This window comes from Hydra vulgaris, chromosome 03, assembly GCF_038396675.1.
Source record: "Hydra vulgaris chromosome 03, alternate assembly HydraT2T_AEP".
Lineage (NCBI taxonomy): Eukaryota > Metazoa > Cnidaria > Hydrozoa > Anthoathecata > Hydridae > Hydra > Hydra vulgaris.
In genome coordinates, this window is record NC_088922.1 from 50,175,001 (window position 1) to 50,184,233 (window position 9,233).

The window sequence follows — 9,233 nt, forward strand, 5'->3', positions numbered from 1 at the left end:
TTCTATATACAAGTTGTTTATAAAAGTTTTATCAAATAATTTAAAAAATATATCATTTTTCTAATCCGTATTCAATTTTCGGCAAAACCCATTAGCTAAACGTGGTAAATGGTGGTTCTACTAACTTTCGCCACATAAACAAAAGAAAAGCCAAACCTGCTTTAAAGACGTTTTCAATTTTAAAATTGAATTTTTGAATTTATATTTTCATTTATCTAATATTATACTACAATATATATGAGAACAAAATCGTAAATTTGAATTTTCCTTAAGAGATAAAAAAAACAACTTAAGAATAATTTTTTTAAATTAAAGTTTTTTCAAGATTAATGGACGTTGAAACAGATATAATTTTTCACTTGCTAGTAAAATCCTAATCTTTAAGGTTAAAGATCGAATAAAAGTGTGAATATGCATAAAATTAAATTAGTATAAGTACGCCAGTTACAAAATTTGCACTTTAGCTGTTGCCCCAAGTGAGACAGGTACATATTTTGAACTGTCGTGGCGCAGTAATTAAAACATGTGCTTCAGAACCGGTGTTCAGGTTCAATCAGGTTCGATGCCAACTCGGGCCGTAACATTGCAACATTGGTAAGGAAGGAAGCGTAAACCCTTAATGTTAAATGTTCTTCCACTGTGCTTTTTAACAAGATTGTTACGTCTTTTTGAAGTAGCATGATAACTAGATAAAAAAAAACCTACATGGCTGCGTGTGGTCTTATACTTTTAAGGGCTTCATTCAATCTCACGCTTTTTTATCAAAAAAATTAGCTAGGATATGCTAACGCAATATTTTTTTATAACACACAATATTAGCCAAACCAAGTGCTACAGATTGCGTTGCAATCTGTAGCACTTGGTTTGGCTAATATTGTGCATACAATATAAAACCAAGAGTTGGCCAACGTATGCCATCAATGTTGAGTATAATCGATGCCAAAATAGATCCTATGCGCTGCCGATCTTATACTAACACAACTCCAATCTGAGCACTTAATTACACCAATATATCCCTACAACTATAAACCAACGATGCGCCAATGTAAATTCAACGTGGTATAGTATGCATTATACCTACGTGTCGCTAACTGTAGCACTTGGTTCGACCAACGTTGCGCCAACAATAAAAAACTAAGAATGGGCAAATGTTTTTCCAATATCGTTTAGCATATACGATACCAGCTGATTAAATGATAACAGACTCGATGATAACAGATTAGCTCCTTGAAAACTTTAAGTTGTAACAATTCAAAAAGTTATTCATTTTTTTAAAACAAAACTATTAGTTATTACATGTATTAATTGATTCAAATGCAACATTCGATTCATAGGCGTGTCCAGACCTTATTCACAGGCGTGTACAACAGTGGCATATTCAGGTTCCTGCACCCCCATCACCCCCTAAAAAAAATTAGGTTTCGGTTTAGGGATATGACCCCAAATTTCTTAATAAGCTTTATCATTATTATCTAATAATGATTAAACCAGTTTTACTTTTTTTATTAAGAATAAAAAATAATATTCCATTTATTAGATAAATAATTAACTAGACAATATGAAATTGTATTTAGTATTTTAAAATATAACTTATAGTTTTTTTATTTGTAAATTGTTACAAATTTAATATTTTTATAATTACAAACTTAATATATATTATAATTCTAAACGTCGTTTTGTTGGTATCATCACTTTAAATTCCTCGATAACGTCGTCATAATTAATATTTGTTGTCATCTGTTGTTCTATGAATAGAAACATTAAAGCGTCGAGTCTTTCTTGAGTCATAGTGCTGCGGAGTGTTGTTTTTACAATTGTCAGCTTAGAAAATGCACGTTCGCATGAACAAGTTGTTTCCCTATTAGTGGTAAAAAGTACCATGACTTTATAGAAGTGAAGAAAAATAAAAGTTCTAATATTTGAATTTAGAAAATCAATTCATTGATGAATTGTTTTAGAAGTGCTTCCAGATGGTATACTAGGTATATTATTAAGTAACATAAATTCAACTTGAATTTGCTCACTATTAATTCCAAATACATTATTCAAATACAATAAATCTTGAGATGGCTCAAGTTTTAATATATTCGTAACAACATGTATAAGTTTTAATGTTTCTTGATTGAAACAATCATTCAAACCATTTAACAAGTCATCTAAAGCAACATTAAAACTCGTAACTTTTATTTCTTCTTCTTTCATACATGAAAGATATTGATTTTCCGATGCTTGATCAATTTTTGAAGAAAGTTTCCTTTTTTTACTTGAGGAATGATCTCTTTAGTTTCTGAACAACACTTAACTGTCTGATTATAAATTTTTTTTAATAAGTTATTATCTGATCTTAATTTAGATATGCTCAGTTTTAGTGATTTGATCATATTATCATATTTAGAGAACTTAATAGATCTAAATCCTCAGCCTGGAGACATGAATTAACTCTAATATGAGTAATAAAAGAGGATGTAGCATATTAAGTGCAAAAAAGAATTCAAAGGTTTGTAATTGCATCAGTAAACCTCTTGACTTCGATCTAACATCTAGAATTTCAGTTGTGTCATACAGGGGCGGATCCAGCTTTTTTTAGTTTTTGAGATAGCTAACTTCCAGACATGAAGCAAACACCAAACATTCATATGTTTATACTTATGTCAAATAAGGATGCTATGCAAAAAATTGCGATGATTGGAGGCTGGGAACAAAAAAACCCCAAATTTTGTGCCCCCCCTGCCCCAAACGTGAGAGCAACAAGTTGATGAAATATTTTTTGCATTTTTTTTAACTAGACTAATAATATTCATCAATAAATTTTAAATTTCATAGTAAAATATTTTAGCTTTTAAAAGTTATGACCATATAAAGTTTAAACCCCCCTCAATTTGAGGGGGTTATAAATTTTATATAGTCATTATTTTTGAACACTAAAAGATAATACTATGAAACTTAAAATTTATCGATGAATATAAGTCTAGTTGAGAACAGTACAAAAAATATTTTATCAACTTGTTGCTCTCACGTTTGGGGCAGGGGGGAACAAAATTTGGGGTATTTTTGTTCCCAGCCTCCAATCATCGCAATTTTTTGCAAAGCATCCTTATTTGACATAAGTATAAACATATAAACATTTTGGTGTTTGCTCCATATCTGGAAGTTAGCTATCTCAAAGACTAAAAAAAGCTGGATCCGCCCCTGTCATAGATCTTTTGGATTGCAGAGATAATGGCCAAATAATTATTTTTTACTGCGGCGACAGCTTCAAATCGACACGTTCATCGTGTTGTAGAAATAGATTTTAGAGTTTTAAGAGCTAAATTTATTTCTTTGGCTACTTTTTCTAATGTAGCGTGTCGAATACAACTACCTTCTAAAAATGAGTACAAAAATTGTATTGTACTAAAGAAATCAAAAACTATTCGATTCTTTCGGCCAATAGAATCTACCAATACTAAGTTTAGGCAATAAGCATGACAATGAAAATAGAATATTTTAGAATTTGTTTCTTTGCATTTAGACTGGACACCGTTAGAGCATACCGCCACAGTAGCTGCTCGATCAAAGCACGCAGCAACTACATTCAACTAGTTAAGACCCAATTGTTCCTTTACAAATAGACTGCGAATCTACTGCTGTTAGGTACATCATGCAAACAAAATACTCAACTGGTGAATTGATTATATCATTATAATATCTAACAATAACTAACATCTTTTCGTGATGGCCACAGCCACTCGTTTCATCAGCCACGAATAATACATTTTGTTTTTTAGAGAAGATACAAGTTTTCTTTGAAGAACAGAATGAATAGACTCAAAAATGCATGCAACAGCAAATTAAAAACATAAATAATTTTACCTCTCTTACTATATTTAGACATATTTATAGATGAGTAATAGGTGGAATATTAAGTTTTAATAGGTTGATATTTTAGGAAACTGAAAAGTAATGGTCAGTTTTTGATTATTTATTTATAAAAACACAGTTTTAAACTTAAAATGTAGGTTAGTAGGTACTATAACATATGAATACTACAAAAAGTACAAACATTTAATAAATAACACAATATATAAACAGCCAACACAAAATGTTGAACAAACAAATATTATCACAGGCATTTATTGTAAAACCATTTTTTCTTTCGACATTTTTATTTAAAGTAATTTTATTTTACCTGGTTGCTCATAAGTAGACACTGGCATAGAATATTCTGGCTCTTTTTTTCCCATCCATTTTTATAATTAATGTTCTGTTCGGTGATTTTTTCGCGCTTTTAACTCTAAAAATCTCCGTGTCAAAAAACGCAGGAAAGGTCACTAACAGCACTCTGGGTCACTAACAGCGCTACTACTAACACTATTAAGTAGCGTATTATTATATAGAGATCCCTATATAATTTATAATGTAAGTTAGATCAAATTTCGCTGATCATGCCTGTGCATGACAAGCAAGACCCGTAGACACGCCTATGATTCGATTCAATTAGTACCTATTACATAGGTGGGAGTTCTAAAAATTTTTTACAATTTTTGACTTGGGGGAGTTAGGAGGTCAAGAAAAGTTAACTTTAATGTCACTTTTTTAAACAAATTAAATTACTTTAAAAAAGGAAAAAAAGGACGTTTCAGGAAGATTAAGATATTGAGACAACCTCTGGCAAAATATTCTAAATCCTCTGAAGGAAAGCTCTGTGTTTGTTTTGATAAAAAGCGGATGAAACAGCTCCGTTCTCAACGTTCTCTACTATAGTCTTTTTGAAAAAGACATAAGCAAGAGGTACACATTTCTCGCATTATAGAGACTAAAACAGCTATGAAGATAAAAAGGTTCGTTCTCAATATTTCACTCCTTCACTATGGTTTCTCTGCAAAAAAATAAGCAAGAGGTTATTTTTCACTTTATAGAGGCTATGACTGTAGAGAAGACAAAGTGGCCATGAAAGGACTGCGAAGTTTTAGAAAACCTGGTGCACATTCCAGAAGGAGCTGGTCAAGGCTTGAAAAACATAAGCTATTAATTATATTTGAGTCAACCAAGATTTAGGATTTTGTTGGTCCTGAAAGTTGTATCCTATTTAAATTTTTTGATGCCCTTAACGGTAAAGTAGAGCAGCGGAGGAAGGCAAAAGTCCTGAAGTTATTAGATATAGACTGCTAAAAATTTGATCTGCGCCAACTATTATTTTAAGAGAAACACACTTCTTGTTGACTTTGTAATTAAATACAAACCTGACAATATGCAACAAAACTTTACGTTGACACACATACTTTGGTAAAAGTGGAAAAATTGTTGCCAGTGCGTAATACAACATCGTTCTTCAATGTTGTTTATATATTTTATTTATAAATGCGATGTATCCAACAACAAAATTAACCATTCCTACAATATAGAATAAAACTATTTCTAAATACTGAATCTTTTAAAATGTTTATAACTTTTCATTTATTTATAGATATCTTACCTATTGCAATTCTGTATGGGGATGAACCAATTTTAGTTATTAAAAATATACATACATACATATATATATATATATATATATATATATATATATATATATATATATATATATATATATATATATATATATATATATATATATATATATATATATATATATATATATATATAATATATATATATATATATATATATATATATATTATATATATATATATATATATATATATATATATATATATATATATATATATTTATATATATATATTTATATATATATATTAGGGTGGGTCAGATTTAATTTTTCATGAAACATTTTGTTGTCTCTATTAATGATATGTAAAACAAATGTAATAAAAATTTGATTTAGTTTTGCCAACTTTAACTTGAATTTCACTATGTCAGGTCAAAATGATGCTATTTTACAACAATCGTAAAATTGCAGAATAAAAGCATTAAGATTTAGATTTTTTGATGGTTCATGTGAATAATATTATATTATTAGTATACAGAACTTTGCAAAAGTTTAGAGCACCTTACGAAATATGAGACAAAAAGCTGTTAGTGTTGTTTATTGAGTTCCGATTAACACGATCCAGCACTTCATTATAAGATATATACTTGTATATATTACGTTTAAATAACGTTGTTTATTTTTTTGTTTTAGCTTAATTAGTTAAAACTAAAAATAAAAATGGCTACTTCGTGTTTTAACCATTACTTCGTAATGGTTAAAACACGAAGTGAAACTGAACTTGTATGCTTGGACAAACTAGACCATTCCAAACAAATCAACTGCCAACTTCTGCTTATGTTATTAAAACATATGACTATTTATTAAGAAATAACAATAGCACAAGTGTTACTGAAAGAGCTACAATCATAGCTAATGAAATTAAAGCACTGTACAACTAAGCAGTTATTCCTACCATTGCAGTCAGCAGCTTAGTTATTTGCATAAAGAAACTAATTAACTAATTACATGAGCTTGGTAAATACTCTGATGGTAAGAAGTCCTCTGCAACATTTAAATCAAGTTAACAGATGTTAGACTAACAATTCGATATTTTTCTGTGAAAGTGTTTTGATAATATTGTTTGAGAAAGGTCAGCTTGTTCATGTCTACTGCTAAAAAAAGTTTCAACACTTGAATGGGAGTTCTGGATAGATCAAAAAACGGTACGGAAGATGTTAATAGGAATAGTAGACAAAGAAGAAACAATTAAGCTGCAGACGAGAGAAAAAAAGAGCAAGTAAAACATACAGTTTACCAATTACGGATAAGAAATTGAAGTTTGATAAAGAAATTGATCTAAATGAAACATATTGCAGTAATAATGAACAGTCAAAGTCAAATGAAGACTTTTTGCATATTGAGATAAGAATAAAAGTAAATAAAGTGATGTCAAGTTATGAAGTGATGTCAAGTGATAATGAGATTTCAATTGATGGAGAGATCAAGGATTACAACACTAAACAATATCCTGAGTTGTGTAAGGCCATGGATAGGTGTAAAATCAGTAACAGGGATGCTTGCCTAATAGCAAATGCCGTACTAAAAGATTTAGATCTTATAACACCACAGAATATATTAATACAGCAAAGCTTCGTCGTCAGAGAAATATGTGGAGGAAAAAGGAAGTTAAAAACATACTGCTGAAGTCCAAAAATTACTTTGCATTAGATTTGATAGGAAGCAGGATATCACTTCTGTTAAAACAAGTGGCGTCTGACAAAATTTCATAATGACAATTATGTGATGGTGTCATTTCCGCAAAACAAATATGTCAATCACGTCACGCCACAATTTAGTAAAGCTGTTGATATTGCACAAGAGATATTATTGCGCATCAACAACATCAAATCATCAGAAACTTTAGCAGCAGTTGTTTGCGATGGTCCTGTGATTAACACAAAACAACACAATGGAGTAATCAGAAAATTAGAAAAAGTTCTTGGGAGAACATTGCAATGGTTGGTCTGCTTGTTACATGCAAATGAACTACCTTTTAGAAAATATTTCTCCGTTCTGGATGGTGGACGTTCAACAGGTAAAGTAGACATTACACTAGATTTTGACCCAAAAGGTTTGGTTATTGTGAACTTTAAAAACATACCTGGTAAAGTCGAGGGTGGAAGTGTTGAGAATGTAAGTGTTGAGGATGTAAAAAGATTTAAGCTCTGATCAGATATACCTCCTAAAAGCTAGCTTAGCTGTTCAGCAAGGATACATGCTTGTGATCAAATGTTGTTCCTCTAGACTGCTATGCCAGGAAATCTAAACCATGCAAGGTGGCTAATAAAGGCCAATCATATTTTACGTTTGTAAATGTCTAAGGAAAATCCTTCAAAACCATTGTATAGAATTACAAAATTCATCGCCATCGTGGTTCAACGTAATGCGTCATTCTTCCTGCCTTGACGGAACAAGAAATTTTTTCTATCTTATGAAGCAGTGCTATGAACTAGGGAAAGAAGTCTGGAAAATTCTTGAGCCAGTTTTGCAAAATTACTGTTATTTTGCTCATCCTAAGAACGTCTTTCTTGGAGGAGTAACAGATGAAAATGTATCAATTAGTCAGTTTTTGTGTGACAAAATAATTGACGCACAAGCAAACATCACAAGGTAACAAGATAAGTGTCTTTGATACATTAAGCATCAAGCTTGATCCGGAAGCTTCGTCATTCTTAAAGATGATCAATTGGTTTGTTGCTATCACAACATCACCACCGCTTTTATCAACTGTTTCTGATGATGATCTTGAATATTTCCTGTTCCCCATTGATGTCTTGAGTGGTATTCCATGCCATTCTCAGGCAGTTGAACGTACTATTAAAGACATCTCAGCAACAACTATGAAATTTTTTTGACACAAACCACGACATGGAATGATTTTGCAGTGTCACAAATCTCGAGCAGAATTACCAAAGACTGACTCTAAATCTGACTTTTTGAGCCGTAACAAATAGCAAATAACTGAAACAATTTGCTGTTATGAGTTGTCTACAACACTCTGACTATTTCTCCTTCAGAAAACTGCTTGCATTTTTAAGTTTAATGTAACAAGATGTCGAGTAATGAAACATAGCATTAAACCACGTGTGTTTACATTATACGATTATACAGTAACTTTATTTCCCAAAGATGCGGATCCAGCACACGCTTCCATTTTATTTCAAAAAGAGTTTTTTTCATAAGTAGACTGTAATGCAAAATCTTAGTAATGCTTCACAGCCCCAACTTAACATTTACATCATAATGATCCACCCAAATATATATATATATATATATATATATATATATATATATATATATATATATATATATATATATATATATATATATATATGTATATATATATATATACATACATATATACAGACATACATACATACATATATACAGTATCGGACAAAACGAGTGCAACCAAATAATGCTAATTTAGTTTCTTTATATAAAAGTGCTGCATTTTTTCAATTTAGAGAAATAACTATGTAACTGTTTAGAGACAAAGTCCTTCAAGCTTTATTCATCACAAAGTTCATTATTTTTACACGAAAATTAATAAATTAATCAAAAGTATTAAAAAAACTTGGTTTCCTTCTGGACAAAACAAGTGCAACTCGACAAAATGTTGACCAAGCTGTATTTCGCTATCAATATTTCGTGGCGAATCCTTTGTTGTCGATCACAGCGTTGCATCTTTGAGGCATAGATTCGATCAGGTGATCAATGAAACATAGTGGAACCGCTGCCCAGGCCTTTTGGATTTGTTCAA

At 30.7% G+C, this 9,233-nt stretch overlaps 1 long non-coding RNA gene across 1 annotated transcript in view; it reads right to left on the reverse strand.

Annotated features, from left to right (window-relative positions):
• LOC101236224 (uncharacterized) overlaps nucleotides 1-151 on the reverse strand; it is a 526-nt gene extending 375 nt beyond the window's left edge. The window contains exon 1 of the long non-coding RNA XR_010637638.1: nucleotides 1-151. This exon is cut by the window's left edge and continues 145 nt beyond it. This is a non-coding gene — a long non-coding RNA (uncharacterized LOC101236224).
• Nucleotides 152-9,233: the final 9,082 nt, after the last annotated feature.